Genomic DNA, 23,382 nt, shown 5'->3' with positions numbered 1-23,382 from the left:
TATTATTCCCATAAATACATTTCTTTATCTAAATAAAAAAAAAAACAATAAAAGTACACATATTTAGTATCGCCGCGTCCGTAACGGCCCGACCTATAAAACTGGCCCACTAGTTAACCCCTTCAGTAAACACCGTAAGAAAAAAAAAAAAAAACGAGGCAAAAAACAACGCTTTATTATCATACCGCCGAACAAAAAGTGGAATAACACGCGATCAAAAAGACAGATATAACTAACCATGGTACCGCTGAAAACGTCATCTTGTCCCACAAAAAACGAGCCACCATACAGCATCATCAGCAAAAAAATAAAAAAGTTATAGTCCTGAGAATAAAGCGATGCCAAAATAATTATTTTTTCTATAAAATAGTTTTTATCGTATAAAAGCGCCAAAACATAAAAAAATGATATAAATGAGGTGTCGCTGTAATCGTACTGACCCAAAGAATAAAACTGCTTCATCAATTTTACCAAACGCGGAACGGTATAAACGCCTCCCCCAAAAGAAATTCATGAATAGCTGGTTTTTGGTCATTCTGCCTCACAAAAATCGGAATAAAAAGCGATCAAAAAATGTCACGTGCCCGAAAATGTTACCAATAAAAACATCAACTCGTCCCGCAAAAAACAAGACCTCACATGACTCTGTGGACCAAAATATAGAAAAATTATAGCTCTCAAAATGTGGTAACGCAAAAAATATTTTTTGCAATAAAAAGCGTCTTTCAGTGTGTGACGGCTGCCAATCATAAAAATCCGCTAAAAAACCCGCTATAAAAGTAAATCAAACCCCCCTTCATCACCCCCTTAGTTAGGGAAAAATTAAAAAAATGTATTTATTTCCATTTTCCCATTAGGGCTAGGGTTAGAGTTAGGGCTAGGGTTAGGGCTAGGGTTAGGCCTAGGGTTAGGGTTAGGGCTAGGGTTAGGGCTAGGGTTAGGGTTAGGGTTAGGGCTAGGGTTAGGGTTAGAGCTAGGGTTAGGGCTAGGGTTAGGGTTAGGGCTAGGGTTAGGGCTAGGGTTAGGGCTAGGGCTAGGGTTAGGGTTAGGGCTAGGGTTAGGGCTAGGGTTAGGACTAGGGTTAGGATTAGGGTTAGGGCTAGGGTTAGGGCTAGGGCTACAGTTTGGGTTGGGGCTAAAGTTACAGTTAGGGTTTAGATTACATTTACGGTTGGGAATAGGGTTGGGATTAGGGTTAGGGGTGTGTCAGGGTTAGAGGTGTGGTTAGGGTTACTGTTGGGATTAGGGTTAGGGATGTGTTTGGATTAGGGTTTCAGTTATAATTGGGGGGTTTCCACTGTTTAGGCACATCAGGGGCTCTCCAAACGCGACATGGCGTCCGATCTCAATTCCAGCCAATTCTGCGTTGAAAAAGTAAAACAGTGCTTCTTCCCTTCCGAGCTCTCCCGTGTGCCCAAACAGGGGTTTACCCCAACATATGGGGTATCAGCGTACTCAGGACAAATAGGACAACAACTTTTGGGGTCCAATTTCTCCTGCTACCCTTGGGAAAATACAAAACTCGGGGCTAAAACATATTTTTTGTGGGAAAAAAAAAGATTTTTTATTTTCACGGCTCTGCGTTATAAACTGTAGTGAAACACTTGGGGGTTCAAAGTTCTCACAACACATCTAGATTAGTTCCCTGGGGGGTCTAGTTTCCAATATGGGGTCACTTGTGGGGGGTTTCTACTGTTTAGGTACATTAGGGGTTCTGCAAACGCAATGTGACGTCTGCAGACCATTCCATCTAAGTCTGCATTCCAAATGGCACTCCTTCCCTTCCGAGCTCTGCCATGCGCTCAAACGGTGGTTTCCCCCAACATACGGGGTATCAGCGTACTCAGGACAAATTGAACAACAACTTTTGTGGTCGAATTTCTCCTCTTACCCTCGGGAAAATACAAAACTGGGGGCTAAAAAATAATTTTGGGGGAAAGATTTTTTTTTTAAATTTTCACGGATCTGCGTTACAAACTGTAGTGAAACACTTGGGGGTTCAAAGCTATCACAACACATCTAGATGAGTTCCTTAGGGGGTCTAGTTTTCAAAATGGTGTCACTTGTGGGAGGTTTCTACTGTTTAGGTACATTAGGGGCTCTGCAAATGCAATGTGACACCTGCAGACCATTCCATCTAAGTCCTCATTCCAAATGGAGCTCCTTCCCTTCCGAGCCCTCCCATGCGCCCAAACAGTGGTTCCCCCCCACATATGGGGTATCAGCGCACTCAGGACAAATTGGACAACAAATTGTGCGGTCGAATTTCTCCTGTTACCCTCGGGAAAATACAAAACTGGGGGCTAAAAAATAATTTTTGTGGGAAAAAATTTTTGTTTTATTTTTACGGCTCTCCATTATAAACTTCTGTGAAGCCCTTGGTGGGTCAAAGCGCTCAGCACACATCTAGATAAGTTCCTAAGGGGGTCTACTTTCCAAAATGGTGTCACTTGTGGGGGGTTTCTACTGTTTAGGTACATTAGGGGCTCTGCAAACGCAATGTGACACCTGCAGACCATTCCATCTAAGTCTGCATTCAAATGGCACTCCTTCCCTTCTGAGCCCTCCCATGTGCCCAAACAGTGGTTCCCCCCACATATGGTGTATCATCGCACTCAGGACAAATTGGGCAACAAATTTTGGGGTCCAATTTCTCCTGTTACCCTCAGGAAAATACAAAACTGGGGGCTAAAAAAATAATTTTTGTGGGAAAAAAATTTTGTTTTATTTTTACGGCTCTGCATTATAAACTTCTGTAAAGCACTTGGTGGGTCAAAGTGCTCACCACACCTCTAGATAAGTTCCTTAGGGGATCTACTTTCCAAAATGGTGTCACTTGTGGGGGGTTTCAATGTTTAGGCACATCAGTGGCTCTTCAAACGCAACATGGCGTCCCATCTCAATTCCTGTCAATTTTGCTTTGAAAAGTCAAACGGCGCTCCTTCCCTTCCGAGCTCTCCCATCCACCCAAACAGTGGTTTACCCCCACATATGGGGTATCAGCGTACTCAGGACAAATTGTACAACAACTTTTGGGGTCCAATTTCTTCTCTTACCCTTGGGAAAATAAAAAATTGGGGGCAAAAATATAATTTTTGTGAAAAAATATGATTTTTTATTTTTACGGTTCTACATTATAAACTTCTGTGAAGCACTTGGTGGGTCAAAGTGCTCACCACACCTCTAGATAAGTTCCTTAGGGGGTCTACTTTCCAAAATGGTGTCACTTGTGGGGGGTTTCAATGTTTAGGCACATCAGTGGCTCTTCAAACGCAACATGAGGTCCCATCTCAATTCCTGTCAATTTTGCATTGAAAAGTCAAACGGCGCTCATTCCCTTCCGAGCTCTCCCATCCGCCCAAACAGTGGTTTACCCCCACATATGGGCTATAAGCGTACTCAGGACAAATTGTACAACAACTTTTGGGGTCCAATTTCTTCTCTTACCCTTGGGAAAATAAAAAATTGGGGGCGAAAAGATAATTTTTGTGAAAAAATATGATTTTTTATTTTTACGGTTCTACATAATAAACTTCTGTGAAGCACTTGTTGGGTCAAAGTGCTCACCACGCCTCTAGATAAGTTCCTTAGGGGGTCTAATTTCCAAAATGGTGTCACTTGTGGGGGGTTTCAATGTTTAGCCACATCAGGGGCTCTCCAAACGAAACATGGCGTCCCATCTCAATTCCAGTCAATTTTGCATTGAAAAGTCAAATGGCACTCCTTCGCTTCCGAGCTCTGCCATGCGCCCAAACAGTGGTTTACCCCCACATGTGGGGTATTGGCATACTCAGGACAAATTGTACAACAATGTTTGGGGTCCATTTTCTCCTGTTACCCTTGGTAAAATAAAACAAATTGGAGCTGAATTAAATTTTTTGTGAAAAAAAGTTAAATGTTCATTTTTATTTAAACATTCAAAAAATTCCTGTGAAGCACCAGAAGGGTTAATAAACTTCTTGAATATGGTTTTGAGCACCTTGAGGGGTGTAGTTTTTAGAATGGTGTCACACTTGGGTATTTTCTATCATATAGACCCCTCAAAATGACTTCAAATGAGATGTGGTCCCTAAAATAAAATGGTGTTGTAGAAATGAGAAATTGCTGGTCAACTTTTAACCCTTATAACTCCCTAACAAAAAAAAATTTTGGTTCCAAAATTGTGCTGATGTAAAGTAGACATGTGGGAAATGTTACTTATTAAGTATTTTGTGTGACATATCTCTGTGATTTAATTGCATAAAAATTCAAAGTTGGAAAATTGCGAAATTTTCATAATTTTCGTCAAATTTCCGTTTTTTTCACAAATAAATGCAGGTACTATCAAATAATTTTTACCATTGTCATGAAGTACAATATGTCACGAGAAAACAATGTCAGAATCACCAGGATCCATTGAAGCGTTCCAGAGTTATAACCTCATAAAGGGACAGTGGTCAGAATTGTAAAAATTGGCCCGGTCATTAACGTGCAAACCACCCTTGGGGGTAAAGGGGTTAATATGGGTGGCCCAAAAATAGATCTTCATTTATATGGGGAACCCAGAAAGCCCTATTTCAATATAATGGGCCACACATAGCCTTCGCTTACAAGTGCCACCGCAGCACACACTTTTCCCATTGGCGTGCCACTAGAACACACCCTTTTTCCACTGGTGTGCAACCGGAACACACCCTTTTCCCATTGGCGAATGGAAACAATTTTTGGAAACAAATTTTTTTTTTTTTGCTAGGAAGTTATAAGGGTTAAAAGTTGACCAGCGATTTCTCATTTTTACAACAAAATTTACAAAACCATTTTTTTAGGGACCACCTCACATTTTGAAGTCAGTTTGAGGGGTCTATATGGCTGAAAATACCCAAAAGTGACACCATTCTAAAAACTGCACCCCTCAAGGTGTTCAAAACCACATTCAAGAAGTTTATTAACCCTTCAGGTGCTTCACAGCAGCAGAATCAACATGGAAGGAAAAAATGAACATTTAACTTTTTAGTCACAAAAATGATCTTTTAGCAACAATTTTTTTATTTTCCCAAGGGTAAAAAGAGAAACTGGACCCCGAAAGTTATTGTACAATTTGTCCTGAGTACGCCGATACCGCATATGTGGGGAGGAACTACTGTTTGGGCGCACGACAGGGCTCGGAAGGGAAGGAGCGCCATTTGACTTTTTCAATGAAAAATTGGCTCCAATCTTTAGCGGACACCATGTCGCGTTTGGAGAGCCCTTGTGTGCCTAAACATTGGAGCTCCCCCACAAGTGACCCCATTTTGGAAACTAGACCCCCCCAAGGAACTTATCTAGATGCATAGTGAGCACGTTGAACCCCCAGGTGCTTCACAAATTCATCCGTAAAAATGAAAAAGTACTTTTTTTTCACACAAAAAATTCTTTTAGCCTCAATTTGTTCATTTCCACATGGGCATCAGGATAAAATGGATCCTAAAATGTGTTGGGCAATTTCTCCGGAGTACACCGATACCTCATATGTGGTCACAAACCACTGTTTGTGCTCACGGCAAGGCTCTGAAGGGAAGGAGGGCCATTTGACTTTTTGAATGAAAAATTAGCTCCAATCGTTAGCGGACACCATGTCGCGTTTGGAGAGCCCCTGTGTGCCTAAACATTTGAGCTCCCCCACATGTGACCCCATTTTGGAAACTAGACCTCCCATGGAACTAACCTAGATGTGCGGTGACCACTTAAAACCCCCAAGTGCTTCACAGAAGTTTATAATGCAGAGCCGTGAAAATAAAAAATCATTTTTCTTTCCTCAAATATTATTTTTAGCCCGCAAATTTTTAATTTTCACAAGAGTAACAGGAGAAATTGGACCCCAAAAGTTGTTGTCCAGTTTGTCCTGAGTACGCTGATATCCCATATGTGGGGGGAAACCACTGTTTGAGCACACGTCGGGGCTCAGAAGGGAAGTAGTGACGTTTTGGAATGCAGACTTTGATGGAATGGTCAGCAGGCATCATGTTACGTTTGCAGAGCCACTGATGTGTCTAAACAATAGAAACCCCCACAAGTGACCCCATTTTGATAACTAGACCCCCCAAGGAACTTATCTAGATATGTGGTGAGCACTTTGAACCCCCAAGTGTTTCACAGAAGTTTACAACGCAGAGCCGTGAAAATAAAAAAAATCACTTTCCTCAAAATGATATTTTAGCAAGCAATTTTTTATTTTCACAAGGGTAACAGGAGAAATTGGACCCCAATAGTTGTTGCCCAGTTTGCACTGCGTATGCTGGTACCCCATATGTGGGGGTAAACCACTGTTTGGGCACACGTCGGGGCTCGGAAGGAAGTAGTGATGCTTTGAAATGCAGGCTTTGATGGAATGGTCTGCGGGCGTCATGTTGCATTTGCAGAGCCCCTGATGTGCCTAAACAGTAGAAACCCCCCACAATTGACCCCATTTTGGAAACTAGACCCCCCAAGGAACTTATCTAGATATGTGGTGAGCACTTTGAACTCCCAAGTGCTTCACAGAAGTTTATAACGCAGAGCCGTGAAAATAAAAAAATAATTTTTCTTTCCTCAAAAATGATGTTTTAGCAAGCAGTTTTTTATTTTCACAAGAGTAGCAAGAGAAATTGGACCCCAATAGTTGTTGCCCAGTTTGTCCCGAGTATGCTGGTATGTCCCGATATGTGGGGGTAAACCACTGTTTTGGCGCACGTCGGGGCTCGGAAGGGAGGGAGCACCATTTGACTTTTTGAACGCAAGATTGGCTGGAATCAATGGTGGCACTATGTTGCGTTTGGGGACCCCTGATGTGCCTAAACAGTGGAAACCCCCCAATTCTAACTCCAACACTAACCCCAACACACCCCTAACCCTTATCCCAACTGTAGCCATAACCCTAATCACAACCCTAACCCCAACACACCCCTAACCCTAATCTCAACTCTAGCCATAACCCTAATCACAACTCTAACCCCAACACACCCCTAACCCTAATCCCAACCCTAACCATAATCCCAACCCTAATCCAAACCCTAACCCCAACACACCCCTAACCACAACCCTAACCCCAACACACCCCTAACCATAACCCTAACCACAAGCCTAATCTTAACCCTATTTCCAACCCTAGCCCTAATTTCAACCCTAGCTCTAATTCAAACCCTAACTCTAAGGCTATGTGCCCACGTTGCGGATTCGTGTGAGATTTTTCCGCACCATTTTTGAAAAATCCGCAGGTAAAAGGCACTGCGGATTTACTGTGGATTTCCAGTGTTTTTTGTGAAGATTTCACATGCGGATTCCTATTGAGGAACAGGTGTAAAACGCTGCGGAATCCGCACAAAGAATTGACATGCTGCGGAAAATACAACACAGCGTTCCGGCGCGGTATTTTCCGCACCATGGGCACAGCGGATTTGATTTTCCATAGGTTTACATGGAACTGTAAAGCTGATGGAAAACTGCTACAAATCCGCAGCGGCCAATCCGCTGCAGATCCGCAGCCAAATCCGCACCGTGTGCACATAGCCTAATTCTAAGGGTATGTGTACACGATGCGGAAAACGCTGCGGATACACAGCGTTTCCGCCGCTGCGGGTCCGCAGCAGTTTCCCATGAGTTTACAAAAAACGCTGCGCACATGCTGCAGGAAAAAACTGCGTGGAAACGCAGCGGTTTACATTCCGCACATTTCACTTCTTTCTGCGGATTCCGCAAAGGTTTTACAACTGCTCCAATAGAAAACCGCAGTGAAATCCGCAGAAAAACCGCGGTAAATCCGCGATAAATCCGCAGCGGTTTTGCACTGCAGATTTATAAAAACCGCTGCGGAAAAATCTGCAGAGGACCAGAATATTCCCTATCCCTAACCCTTACCCTAGTTCTAGTTGTAGTGGGAAAAAAATATATATATTTTCTTTATTTTATTATTGTCCCTATCTATGGGGGTGATGAAGTGGGGGGGTTCATTTACTTTTTTTTTTTATTTTGATCACTGTGATAGGTTTTATCACAGTGATCAAAATGTACATGGAACGAATCTGCCGGCCGGCAGATTCGGCGGGCGCACTGCACATGAGCCCGCCATTTTGGAAGATGGAGGCGCCCATGAAGAAGACGGACGGACACCGGGAGCCTCGGTAAGTATTAGGGGGGGGGGGAGATCGGGGCACGCGGGGGCAGCATAGGAGCACGGGGGGAGCGGGCAGGAGGACGGGGGAGCGGAGCACAGGACAGAGGGGAGCGGGCCACAGATCGGAGGACTGAGGGGAGATCGGTGGGGTGGGGGGGGTCACATCAGTATTTCCAGCCATGGCCGATGATATTGCAGCATCGGCCATGGCTGGATTGTAATATTTCACCAGTTTTTTAGATGAAATATTAAAAATCGCTCTGATTGGCAGTTTAACTTTCAACATCCAATCAGGGCGATCGTAGCCACGGGGGGGTGGGCTAAACTACCATTCCCACTGTCCCTGCAGATCGGGTGAAATTGGAGTTAACCCTTTCACCCGATCTGCAGGGACGCGATCTTTCCATGACGCCACATAGGCGTCACAGGTCGGATTGGCACCGACTTTCATGACGCCTACGTGGCGTCAAAGGTCGGGAAGGGGTTAACGCTGGCATGCCATCGGAGCACACCCTTTTTCCGTTGGCGTGCCACCGGAGTACACCCATTTCCCGTTGGCGTGCCACCGGAACATACCCTTTTCCCGTTGGCGTGCCACCGGAGCACACCCTTTTCCCATTGGCAACCTGCATGGCCGCACATGGGCGCAAGATTAAGGGGGCACATTTCTAACTCCAAAAAAGGTGCATTTTTAGGAGCTCTTGGGCTGCGAAGGGCCCATATATTGTTCTTGCACAGGGGCCCTTTCTGTCTGTGTCCACCTGTGGCCCCTAACCAGGTAATCATGATTTTTAACTACGGTGGTTTAGGGGAACCTCAGGAGATGTTATTAAAAATAAAACTCTATACGAAGACCAGCACTAATATTACCGCCATATGGTGACATATAGTGGTAGATACCAGTGCTGCAGAATATATAGATTATAGTACAGTTACAGATAGTGACTTACAGCTGACGTTCTTTCTAGCGGAGTCATTCACTTTTCCAGTCTTTTCCATCTGGCCCAGACCGACATGTCGACTTCTCTAGCCAAGGTTCATCTGCAGAGATTACAATAAAGACACATCTGACTTCTCACATTTCCAGCACCGTTCACATGTAGAATCATGAAATCCTAGATTGTTGGAAGGTACCTCCAGGGTCATCGTGTCCAACCCCCTGCTCAATGCAGGATTCACTAAACCATCTCAGACAGATGTCTGTTCAGCCTCTGCGTGAACAATTCATTCAAGGAGAACTCGCTATCTCTTGTGGCAGCCTGTTCAACTCATTGATCACCCTCACTGTCAAAAAGGCTTTTCTAATATCTAATGTGTATCTTCCATCCCATAGCTTCTCGTATTTCCATGTGCACATGTATTCCTGACCTGCACAAACTCCTCATCCTGCTGATACCCCAATACTGAGCAGCTGCTGCCGTATGTGTCTCTATTACTGCACCTGTTGTGTGGTACAAAAACAGAGCTCCTCTTATTGCCCCTCATAGTAATGCCACCACTGTGCCTCTTACATCGTAATAATAATGCCTCTTGTGTGCTCTCTAGATGGTAAAATTGCCCCCTAGAAATATTAATTTACTCTGAATGTGCCCTCCAAATGTTGTCCCTAGAAAATAATAATACTCCATGTGCAACTTTGATGGTCACAATACTGAGAGCCCCAATAATGTTTAAGTGCCCACTTAACATTTTATAATGTCCCCCGAGTTCCCCATGTATAACTCCTCTATATACATTATGCTGGGCCCACAGCTCCCCTATACACCGTATGATGATCCCACAGCTCCCCTATACACAGTATGATTGGCCCACAGCTCCCTTATACACAGTATGATGTCCCACAGAGTTAACCTATACATATAATGATGTCCCCACTGCTCCTCCAATACACAGTATAATAGTTAATAGCGTTCTTCTGACACCGTGCGGCACCTGCATGGAGAGCCCCTCAAAAAAATAGACTCAGCACCACGATTTAATTCTAACTGGTCCGAGATCAATAAAATCTTTAGGAAGCACTGGTCGGTCCTGCTGACAGACAGGGATTTGTCGAGTCAATTGACCCCGTATCCTCTCATTACCTGGCGCACATTAGGCAATATACTATGCAATAGCCACGATGTTCCCCCGAGAAGTAATCCCTTCGGCATCAGTCAGACGACGGGTCCTCCATGGGGCTGTTTCCCTTGTGGAAGCTGTTCAGCCTGCAAATACATCAAAAAAACAAAAAAATTCACTAACTCTGCCGGGGATAAAACCTATAAGATCGTACACCATATCTTATGCAACACGGAAGCAGTCGTGTACTATGCTCAATGTCCCGTATTTATATCGGTATGACAACGAGACCTTTCAAAATCCGTGTCCAAGAACATATTAGGGACATCAATAATTCAGCTAACTGCCTCGAACCATTCCTCTTAAAAACCATCCCCAAGCATTTCTTTGAGGCCCACCATAGCAATCCAAAAGGCCTCAGATTTTGTGGGATTGACCATGTATACATGGGGAGTCGAGGTGGGAATATTAAACAAAAACTTCTCCAAAAAGAGACACGTTGGATGGTCATCTTAGATACACTCTCACCGAATGGCCTTAATGAGGCCATCAGTTTCAAGTCTTTTCTATAATATCCATCCTCTTTTTAATTTTTCCAATTGGACTGGGGTTTTTTAACCTGTTTTGTTAGGTTGTCTTATTGTATTTCATTTATTTATATAAGTAGTCATGGTTTTTGATTTAGACGCTGTCCCGCTCTCATCTCCATCTACCAGAGGGAATTTGTGGAGGATCCTTCACATTTAAAAGACGACAGTCCTGGCAGGAACCTGAACATATTCGATATCGTCGCAAGAATCTCTTCTTTTTTCTGTATATCTATATGTACTGCATATTATGCACTTCCACTGCTTACTACAGTTATGATATATGGGATAATTCTGTCTAAACCTTATATATATATATATATATATATATTATATAAAGCTGAATGTGTGTGTGTATGTGTGTGTGTGTATGTATGTATGTATGTATGTCCGGGATTGGCATCTGCACCGTCGCAGCTACAGCCACAAAATTTTGCAGTCACACGTCTGGACCCCGAGAGCGTCATAGGCTATGTTGTGAGGCGAAATTTTAACCCCGCGCATTCCAATTCACCAAACAATTTTGCCGCTATCTACATAATGGGGAAAAAAGTGAAAGGAAAAGTGTTGGAGGCGTCGCAGCTACAGCCACAAAATTTTGCACAGTCACACGTCTGGACCCCGAGAGCGTCATAAACTATGTTGTGAGGTGAAATTTTAACCCTGCGCTTTCCAATTCACCAAACAATTTTATCCCTATCTACATAATGGGGAAAAAGTGAAAGGAAAAGTGTTGGAGGCGTCGCAGCTACAGCCACAAAATTTTGCACAGTCACACATCTGGACCCCAAGAGCGTCATAGGCTATGTTGTGAGGTGAAATTTTAACCCCGCGCTTTCCAATTCACCAAACAATTTTGCCCCTATCTACGTAATGGGGAAAAGTGAAAGGAAAAGTGTTGGAGGCAGCTGCCAGATGTGAACAAGGGGGACTTAAAGAATGAGAGTGATGGCGCCATAGAGTATATACCGTACAGTTGCTAAGGTGGGGCCCTGACATGGGATACTCACCACACACGGGGATATGAACACACACACAAAATGCACCACACACTACCACGTGATTGAACACATATTACCCTCAGCACACATTTCACCACACATACACCAACCTCGCTACATAAAAGTCGAAACACAAAAGTCGCCGCTCAAAACTCGCCACGCGCAAAACTCGCCACATGCAAAAACTAGGCTCACGCAAAACTCGCCACAAGTGCAAAACTCACCTCATGGAAAACTCACCACACGCAAAACTTGCACACGCGGAAAAATTGCCACATGCACAAAAGTTGCAACACATGCAAAAGTTGCCTCACACAAAACTTGCACATACTCAAAAGGCACCACACATAAAACCCGCCACACGCAAAACTTGGCATGCGCAAAACTTGCTGCACACAACTTGCTACACTAACCTGTCACATGCAACTCGACACACAAAAAGTTGCTACACGCATTTCCCCACACAAAACTCATCTCACAAAAGTCGCTACATGCATGTCGCCACACGCAACTCAACACACACAAATTGACAAACGAAACTCGCCCTAAAACACACACGAGTCTGGTATTATCCTTCAAAAACAAAAATCTGATCAATAAGCAGACAAACTACAAGAGCAACAAATGTACCATATAGGAAAAACGGCAGCTGTCAGTCACATGACCTGTCTATTATGTGTATGTGTGAGCTAATATATACAGCCAGGGGGAGGGCTTCCTGTTGGCTGGGGATTTATCAGGCTGCCAATTTAGCTTACAAACACGGAGGTAAAAATACTGAGCAAATAACGTGTGAACGAGGTCTAATACAGGAGATGACACACAGGTATATACTATATACAGGGGAGATGACACACAGATATATACTATATACAGGAGAGATGACACACAGGTATATACTATATACAGGAGGAGATGACATACAGGTATATGTTATATATAGAAGATGTCATACAGGTATATACTATATACAGGAGGAGATTACACACAGATATATACTATATACAGGGGAGATGACACACAGGTATATACTATATACAGGAGGAGATGACATACAGGTATATACTATATATAGAAGGAGATGACATACAGGTATATACTATATATAGGAGATGATGACATACAGGTATATACTATATACAGGGGAGATGACACAGCAGGTATATACTATATACAGGTGAGATGACATACAGGTATATACTATATACAGGAGATGACATACAGGTGTATACTATATATAAGGGAGATGACAAACGTATATACTGAGGTGAAAATGAGAGGTGTGAGGTGAAAATGAAAAGGTGTGAGTGCAAAATGAGAGGAGTGAGGGAAAATAGTGCAGTGATCGGAAAATGACAGATGTGAGGTCGAAATGACAAGTGTTAGGGGGGAATGAAAGGAGTGAGGGAGAAAATGAGAGGTGTGAGGGAGAAAATGAGAGATGTGAGGGGGAAAATGAAAGATGTGATTGGGAAAATGAGAGGCGTGATGGGAAAATAAGAGAAGTGAGGTGTTATAACTAACCACAGATATTTACTGTGCCCAGGCAACGCCGGGCTCTTCAGCTAGTATATATATATATATATATAAATACATATATACATATATATATATACATATATATATATATATATACACTGACAGATTATTTTCCCATGTGTCTAGGTTGAATCCTTCTAATTACGCCTGGAGGTGAATTCCCCTGGTTATTTTTCAATTAGGTTCTATTATCTTCTATGTAGGGTGATCCCTGCACTTTACATTTATTCATGTATACCTACTAGAATATGGTGATCCTATAATGCAGTATATATATGTCATTTTCATTCTGTAGCCAGATTCTGACAACTGCACTTTATATTTATTTCTATGCTTATTTTTTGGTACATATGTTGTATTTAGATGCCAGATTCATCTATTCTTTTGTAATTATAGCCTTAAAAATCTGATTATGTCCAATTTTGGTTCACACCATATATTATTGTGTTTAATCCCCCTAATTTCAGTGATTTAGGTTTATTAATTAGGGAATAGTTATGTCTACTGGCGATGCTAGATTACAGTCGCGTTAATGCACCTCCATTTATCTATTTCCAATCTTAGAGCATCTCTTTTTGCATGCACCCATCAGGGCGCTATCCCTGCACGTACATCATTAATGTGTTGGTTTCCTCTCCACGTCCACTCTAACATGAGCGCACCTCACGTATGCGCTGTGGTGTTCCTGACGGCGTTGTGGGCTGGCCGCGTTGCCATGGGGATGGGCGGCGATGACGCACGTCCTCCTACCCATGTTCCATGGCGCACGGCCACCCTTGCCGGCTGTGAATAGTTACATCATGATGGGATGTGCGCCGATTCGTCTGAGAGCTTTCTTCTTTCCCCACTTATACCCCAGTCCTTCCTCTTATTAGCCACTTCTCCTGACGAAGCCACGACGGTGAAACGCACGTCGAGGCCTTCCCTGCTTACAGCACGTCGGCATTTTACTACCAACATGTCCCAAGGTAATATGGTAATACTATGAGCGATATATACATACTAGCTATTGAACCTGTTCTATGCCCGGGTGGCGAGCATATATATTGGTATATGGTCTCCATCCTGGTATGTGCTGCTCCCATCCTGTGCCCTTATCCTGCCATGTGCTGCTCCTATCTTGTGCCCCCATCCTGTCATGTGCTGCTCCCATTCTGTCATGTGCTGCTGCCATCCTGCTCCCCCGTTCTGTCATGTGCTGCTCCCATCCTGCGCCCCCATTCTGTCATGTGCTGCTGCCATCCTGCGCCCCCATTCTGTCATGTGCTGCTCCCATCCTACCCCCCCATTCTGTCATGTGCTGATCCCATCCTGTGCCCCCATGCTGTCATGCGCTGCTCCCATCTTGAGCCCCCCATTCTGTCATGTACTGCTCCCATCCTACGCCACAGTTCTGTCATGTGCTGCTACCATCCTGCGGCCCCATTCTGTCATGTGCTGCTCCCATCCTGCGCCCCCATTCTGACATGTGCTGCTCTCATCCTGCGCTCCCATTCTGACATGTGCTGCTCTCATCCTGTGCCTCCATTCTGTCATTTGCTGCACCCATCCTGCACCCCCATTCTGTCATGTGCTGCTCCCATCCTGCACCCCCATTCTGACATGTGCTGCACCCATCCTGCGCCCCCATTCTGTCATGTGCTGCTCCCATCCTGCACCCCCATTCTGACATGTGCTGCACCCATCCTGCGCCTCCATTCTATCATTTGCTGCACCCATCCTGCGCCCCATTCTGTCATGTGCTACTCCCATCCTGCGCCCCCATTCTGACATGTGCTGCACCCATCCTGCGCCCCCATTCTGTCATGTGCTGCTCCCATCCTGCACCCCCATTCTGACATGTGCTGCACCCATCCTGCGCCTCCATTCTGTCATTTGCTGCTCCCCCAACCTGTCATGTGCTGCTCCCATCCTGCGCCCCCGTTATCATGTGCTGCTTCCATCCTGCACCCCCGTTCTGTCATGTGCTGCTGCCATCCTGCACCCCGTTCTGCCATGTGCTGCCCTATTCTGTCATGTGCTGCGCTATTCTGTCATGTGCTGCTCCCATCCTGCGCCACAGTTCTGTAATGTGCTGCTCCCATCCTGCGCCACCGTTCTGTAATTTGCTGCTCCCATCCATATGCCCCATACGCTGCTCCATAAAGGTTTATGGCCCCCATAAGATGCTCCATAGTATATGCCTCATATGCTGCTCCATTATGGTTGATGGCCCCCATAAGATGCTCCATAGTATATGCCTCATATGCTGCACCATTATGGTTGATGGCCCCCATAAGATGCTCCATAGTATATGCCTTATTTGCTGCTCCATTATGGTTGATGGCCCCCATAAGATGCTCCATAGTATATGCCCCGTATACTGCTCCATAAATGTTGATGGCCCCCATAAGATGTTCCATAGTATTATATGCCACGTATGCTGCTGCGATATATATATATATAAAAAAAATAACACTCACCTATCGTCGCTGGGCACCAAGTGCTGGGGGGCCTGAGCAGGCGGGGACACCGGCGCGCTATTGGGGTCAGGTGCCGGAGTCGCCGCTAGCTCAGGCCCCCGACACTTGCTATAGTAACTTGGCCCTGATCCAGTGCTGCGTGCCGCTCCGTCTTCCGGGTACTCTGACTGTGACTGCTCAGTCAGAGGGCGGCGCGCATTAAGCGCGTCATCGCGCCCTCTGAACTGAACGTCACAGGCAGAGGACCCGGAAGATGGAGCGGCACGCAGCACTGGAACGGGACAGGTGAATATAGTATACTAACCCTCTTGGCACGTCCCTGCTTCTCCGTTGGAGATCGCGGTGTGCGTTCAGTGCATACGCATACCGCGATCTCCTGGGCTGCGTCACTCTGTGGGGTCCAGACTGCGCCGGCGCTTGCGCAGTCTATAAAGGCTTCAGACAGAGTGACGCTCCCAGCGTTATATTATAGATGCTTCAGTAGCCTGGGCTATATTATATGCTCTTGGCCCTGTGAAGAAACCGGAGTTTAACCCTTAGGAACTAACATTTGACTGATAGATTATTGCCTGGGTTTGTCTCATAGATTCTTCTCCTTATCTCTGGTACCTATAAATTACTGACTGACTGATTCTATAACGATCACATAGTATATGCCAGAATGTTGCTGTAGCAAGGGTGCATGAATTCTTTTGTGTCTTTAGCCAGCAGAATTTTTACCACCTATATGTGCTGTCAGTTTTTTAACTGTTGCTTTCTATTCACCATTTTTTGTGTTCACATATTATATGCACTGATGTACATTTGATATTTCAATAAACGTGTATTGATCATTTGTTGATACCTCTATATTTCTTGGCGTGGATCGTTGGTGAAAATCATTTTACTATTTATTATTATTAGCAGACACATGTTACAGATGAACATTATATTGCCTCTACGGCATTTAACCATCCAAATATATGCGGGTGAGTGCGGCATCGGGATAAAAAATTCAATTTATGCATCTATATAATTGCCTTGTAATGTTTTCATTTCCTGTACTGTCCAGATGTCACAGTATCCCAGAATTCCAAGCAGAGGAAGTTCACCGACCGCCATATTGGGACACCCATGTGATGGGTGTGTCAATATGGAAACTGCTGCTGGTACCAACCTATTGCGTGGTACCACCAGCGGAACCCCGTCGCACCACACACACACGCAGCTACTTGCGCAGTACCACCAGCGAAACACCGTTGCCGGGATCAGCCGAAAGATTCACTGACTGCCGCCATCTTTGTACAGGAGGAGCGCATGCGCAGTTTTAATGTGACCGCCGCTGTTTGCATAAAGATGGTGGCGGTCTGATTAAGGCTAAGTGCACACGTTCAGGATTTCTCGCAGAAAATTCCTGAGAAAACCGGACATTTTCTGCAAGAAATCCGCAAGAAAACCGCATGCTTTTTTGCCGCGATTTTGACGCGTTTTTGATGTGTTTTTTTCTGGACACTTCCCAATGCATTTAGTAGTAGTCACGGAAAAAAACGCAACATGTGCACAAAACATGCGGAATTCATTCTAAATGATGAGATGCTTATTGTATGCAGTTTTTTTTTTTGCGGCTTTATAGCGTTTTTATCGGGAAAAACCGCGGAAAAAAACGCGAAAAAACTGCAACGTGTGCACACAGCCTTACTGTGCAGGTGCAGTGAATCATTCGGCTGATCCCAGCGCCAGATGCGCGACGTGTCTACAGGCAGAGGAAGCCGGTCACATTAAAGGGGTTTTCCCACGAACGAAAGCTCATTTTAAAAATTGTGTCTGACCGTGTACAGAGCATACCACATCTCCTGGGCAGGGGGGGAAGCAAAAGACAATACTGACATTACAGCAAAGGATCACAGTGGATTCATTTTGTGAGGTCAAATATTTCACCTCACAAAATGTATCCTCTGCAATCTCCTGCTGTAATGTCAGTATTGTCTTTTGCTTCCTCCCCTGCCCAGGAGCTGTGATATGTTCTGTACACGGTCAGACACAGACAATTTTACACAGCACAGGAAGGAGAAAGACAGCAGACAAGGGGGATAGCACATGGGCTAGACAGGTCAAAGAAGAGAGCACAGACAGGAGAAGTCAGCACATGGGGAAAGAGAGAGTGGATAGAGGGCACATGGAGGGAGGTGCTGACAAGCCACATTCCTTGAGGACCCGGAAGGACCCCGTGGCTATCTTGGAGCCGGGGTTCGCCATTGGAGACCACCGAAAAAACGCAATCGCATCGCGTTGTTCCGGTGGGAGAGCTGATAGCACCGATCGTGGGCATTGCTGTGGGTGTCAGCTGTCACATACAGCTGACATCCGCATGCGATCGCCACGGCGCTCACCGTGAGACCGCGGTGATCGCAACGCTGTACTAGTTCTGCGGCTGGCATAAATGCAGTTCCCGCAGCACAATACTAGTACAGTGCATGTCGCGAAGGGTTTAGCAGCGTCCATCACCCATTGCTGAACACCACAGGTGGTGTCACGTGAAATCCCCCACAAACCTTCCTTCAACAATTTTTGTTGCGCACCCAGGGCTTCGGACCGGCTTACTGCTGCCCTGACCACCCCTTTAAAAACCATCCGACGCGGTTCCGAGTGCCTCATTACCCAAGCGGGCGTCGCATCTTGGCGTCATGAACAGGATATCGTAGCCCGGTACCACCGGGTCCTGTGTGCCATAGACTATATTGAACTGTTTGGTCATCGCCATTGTTGAACCGCGTGGTGTGCGAGAAGCAGAGCGGGTGTATTGTCGTGGACGGAGCCGGAGAGAAGGCGCAAAGAGAAGGCCTGGGGCGTGATCTGCTGTGTGCGGATGAAAGCAGGAAGCCCGACTTGAAAAACCCACAGGAGCACAACCCATCCCGCCGGTGGAGCAGCCGCTTACCTCGGTAATGATACCCAGAGTCTGGCTGGGGTTGACTAGGAACTTGTCCAGCCCAGGTGGAGATCCCACGGGTGTCACAGCCACAGCCCCCATAATGCCACTATCAATGCCGTACATACCGGGAGCGGCCTGGTTACCGCAATACCCAGGGGAGTCGCACACCCTGAGCGATTTCAAGGAGAAACTATATAGACCTGCTTTGGTATACTCACATGGGGCGACTGTTTGGTGATGCGCACGTGCGCTGCCGTCTTTGGGCGTGCTCCTACTGCGGTCACGTGATGGGGGCTCGTCTGATGGTTTGTGCGCCTGCGCTCCCAGGGCACGTCTCTGTGGAGTTGATATGACCTGGTAAAAGTTGGTAGGAGCCTCTGCATTGGGTGTAATAGTTTGGTTACATGGTCTAAGTGTAGCAATAGGTTGTGGAATCTTTTGGTGCCGACACTCCGGATTGGATTCCACTGTATCGATGACAACAAATATACAACGTGACCGATTGGCTGAGGGTCCTTATGTAAACAATGATGCAGGAAGTGGATTCGTCAACCATGAGATAAACAAAGGGGAGATCATTGGATTTGTATTTATTATTGCGATTTTTTTAAGTGTTATATGTGTTAACTTTGTTCATTGGCATGTATACTTCTATCTGATGTCTTTTATATGTGAGATTTTTGTAGATTGTTGTATGTGGGTGGTGCTAAATGGTGATTGGTGCAATATGTGGCATTCACACTATTTAAGACAGCCCAGTATGTTGTATTGTATGCTTGAAAAAGACCAGTGTATGGTTGAAACGTTGCTGTACCATGGCTTAATAAAATATCGTTTGGAGAGATATACACCCGAGAGAAGCGCTGTTCATTGGATGCTGAATCGTCTGGATGGGGGATCTGTCTGCAATATATGGGGGGGACCTGGATGGGGTACCTATCTGCAATATATGGGGGGACCTGGATGGTGAACCTGTCTGCAATATATGGGGGAACCTGGATGGGGCATATGTCTGCAATATATGGGGGAACCTGGATGGGGCATATGTCTGCAATATATGGGGGAACCTGGATGGGGCACATGTCTGCAATATGGGGACATGGATGGGGGACATAACGACAAGAATGGGACCAGGATGGGGCCATATACAAGATGGGGACCTGGATGGGGCACAATACTACAAGATAGGGCCCAGCCTGGGGCAATACTACAAGTTAGGGACCAGCATGGGGCTTTACTACAAGTTAGGGACCAGCATGGGGCATTACTACAAGATAGGGACCAGCATGCGGCGCATTACTACAAGATACAGACCAGCCTGGGGCATTACTACAAGATGGGGACCAGCCTGGGGCATTACTACATGATAGGGACCAGCATGGGGCATTACTACAAGATAGGGACCAGCATGGGGCACATTACAAGATAGGGACCAGCATGGGGCACATTACTACAAGATGGGGACCAGCAAGGGGCACACTACTACAAGATAAGGACCAGCATGGGGCATTACTACAAAATAGGGACCAGCATGGGGCATTACTACAAGATAGGGACCAGCATGGGGTATTACTACAAGTTAGGGACCAGCATGGGGCATTACTACTACAAGATAGGGACCAGAATGGGGCAGTACTACAAGATGGGGACCAGCATGGGGCATTACTACAAGTTAGGAACCAGCATGGGGCATTACTACAAGTTAGAGACCAGCATTGGGCATTACTACAAGATGGGGACCAGCATGCGGCATTACTACAAGATAGGGACCAGCATGGGGTATTACTACAAGATAGGGACCACCATGGGGCATTACTTCAAGATAGGGACCACCATGGGGCATTACTACAAGATGGGGACCACCATGGGGCATTACTACAAGATGGGGACCAGCATGGGGCACATTACTACAAGATAGGGACCAGCATGGGGCATACTACTACAAGATAGGGACCAGCATGTGGCACATTACTACAAGATAGGGACCAGCATGGGGCACATTACTACAAGATAGGGACCAGCATGGGGCACATTACTACAAGATGGGGACCAGCCTGGGGCATTACTACAAGATAGGGACCAGCAAAGGGCGGGGCATTACTACAAGATAGGGACCAGCATGGGGCACATTACTACAAGATAGGGACCAGCATGGGGCACATTACTACAAGATAGGGACCAGCCTGGGGCATTACTACAAGATGGGGACCAACCTGGGGCATTACTACAAGACAGGGACCAGCATGGGGCATTACTACAAGATAGGGACCAGCATGGGGCACATTACTACAAGATAGGGACCAGCATGGGGCACATTACTACAAGATAGGGACCAGCATGGGGCACATTACTACAAGATAGGGACCAGCATGTGACACATTACTACAAGACGGGGACCAGCATGGGGCATTACTACAAGTTAGGGACAAGCATGGGGCATTACTACAAGTTAGGGACCAGCATGGGGCATTACTACAAGCTAGGGACCAGGATGGGGCATTACAAGTTAGGGACCAGCATGGGGCATTACTACAAGCTAGGGATCAGGATGGGGTATTACTACAAGTTAGAGACCAGCATGGGGCATTACTACAAGATAGGGACCAGCATGGGACATTACTACAAGACGGGGACCAGCATGGTAAACATTACTGTAAGATGGAGACCAGTATGGGACATTACTACTACAAGATAGGGACTAGCATGGGGCATTACTACAAGTTAGGGACCAGCATGGGGCACTAATACAAGTTAGGGACCAGCACGGGGCATTACAAGATAGGGACCAGCATGGGGCATTACAAGATAGAGACCAGCATGGAGCATTACTACAAGATAGGGACCAACATGGGGCATTACTACCAGATAGACCGCACATGGAGTACTGTGTCCATTTTTGGGCACCGGTGCTCAGGAAGGATATAATGGAACTAGAGAGAGTACAAAGGAGGGCAACAAAATTAATAAAGGGAATGGGAGAACTACAATACCCAGATAGATTAGCGAAATTAGGATTATTTATTCTAGAAAAAAGACGACTGAGGGGCGATCTAATAACCATGTGTAAGTATATAAGGGGACAATACAAATATCTCGCTGAGGATCTGTTTATACCAAGGAAGGTGACGGGCACAAGGGGGCATTCTTTGCCTCTGGAGGAGAGAAGGTTTTTCCACCAACATAGAAGAGGATTCTTTACTGTTAGAGCAGTGAGAATCTGGAATTGCTTGCCTGAGGAGGTGGTGATGGCGAACTCAGTCGAGGGGTTCAAGAGAGGCCTGGATGTCTTCCTGGAGCAGAACAATATTGTATCATACAATTATTAGGTTCTGTAGAAGGACGTAGATCTGGGGATTTATTATGATGGAATATAGGCTGAACTGGATGGACAAATGTCTTTTCTTTGCCTTACTAACTATGTTACTATGTTACTATGTAGACAGGGACCAGCATAAAGCATTACTACAAGATAGGGACCAGCATGGGGCATTACTACAAGTAGGGACCAGCATGGGGCATTACTACAAGATAGGGACCAGCATGGGGTATTACTACAAGTTAGGGACCACCATGGGGCATTACTACAAGATAGGGACCAGCATGGAGTATTACTACAAGTTAGGAACAAGCATGTGGCACATTACTACAAGATAGGGACCAGCATGGGGCACATTACTACAAGATAGGGACCAGCATGGGGCACATTACTACAAGATGAGGACCAGCCTGGGGCATTACTACAAGATAGGGACCAGCAAAGGGCGGGGCATTACTACAAGATAGGGACCAGCATGGGGCACATTACTACAAGATAGGGACCAGCCTTGGGCATTACTACAAGATGGGGACCAGCCTGGGGCATTACTACAAGATAGGGACCAGCCTGGGGCATTACTACAAGATAGGGACCAGCCTGGGGCATTACTAAAAGATAGGGAACAGCATGGGGCATTACTACAAGATAGGGAACAGCATGGGGCATTACTACAAGATAGGGACCAGCATGGGCACATTACTACAAGATAGGGACCAGCATGGGGCGCATTACTACAAGATAGGGACCAGCCTGGGCATTACTACAAGATGGGGACCAGCCTGGGGCAATACTACAACATAGGGACCAGCATGGGGCATTACTACAAGATAGGGAACAGCATGGGGCATTACTACAAGATAGGGAACAGCATGGGGCATTACTACAAGATAGGGACCAGCATGGGCACATTACTACAAGATAGGGACCAGCATGTGACACATTACTACAAGATAGGGACCAGCATGTGACACATTACTACAAGATGGGGACCAGCATGGGGCATTACTACAAGTTAGGGACCAGCATGGGGCATTACTACAAGCTAGGGACCAGGATGGGGCATTACTACAAGTTAGGGACCAGCATGGGGCATTACTACAAGATGGGGACCAGCATGGGGCATTACTACTACAAGATAGAGACCAGCATGGGGCATTACCACAAGTTAGGGATCAGCATGGGGCATTACTACAAGTTAGGACAAGCATGGGGCATTACTACAAGTTAGGGACCAGCATGGGGCATTACTACAAGATAGGGACCAGCATGGGGTATTACTACAAGTTAGGGACCAGCATGGGGCATTTCTACAAGATAGGGACCACCATGGGGCATTACTACAAGATAGGGACCAGCATGGAGTATTACTACAAGTTAGGGGCCAGCATGTGGCACATTACT

Source organism: Ranitomeya imitator, chromosome 4 (assembly GCF_032444005.1).
Source record: "Ranitomeya imitator isolate aRanImi1 chromosome 4, aRanImi1.pri, whole genome shotgun sequence".
Classification (NCBI taxonomy): Eukaryota; Metazoa; Chordata; class Amphibia; order Anura; family Dendrobatidae; genus Ranitomeya; species Ranitomeya imitator.
Note: the sequence above shows the minus strand (reverse complement) of the source record.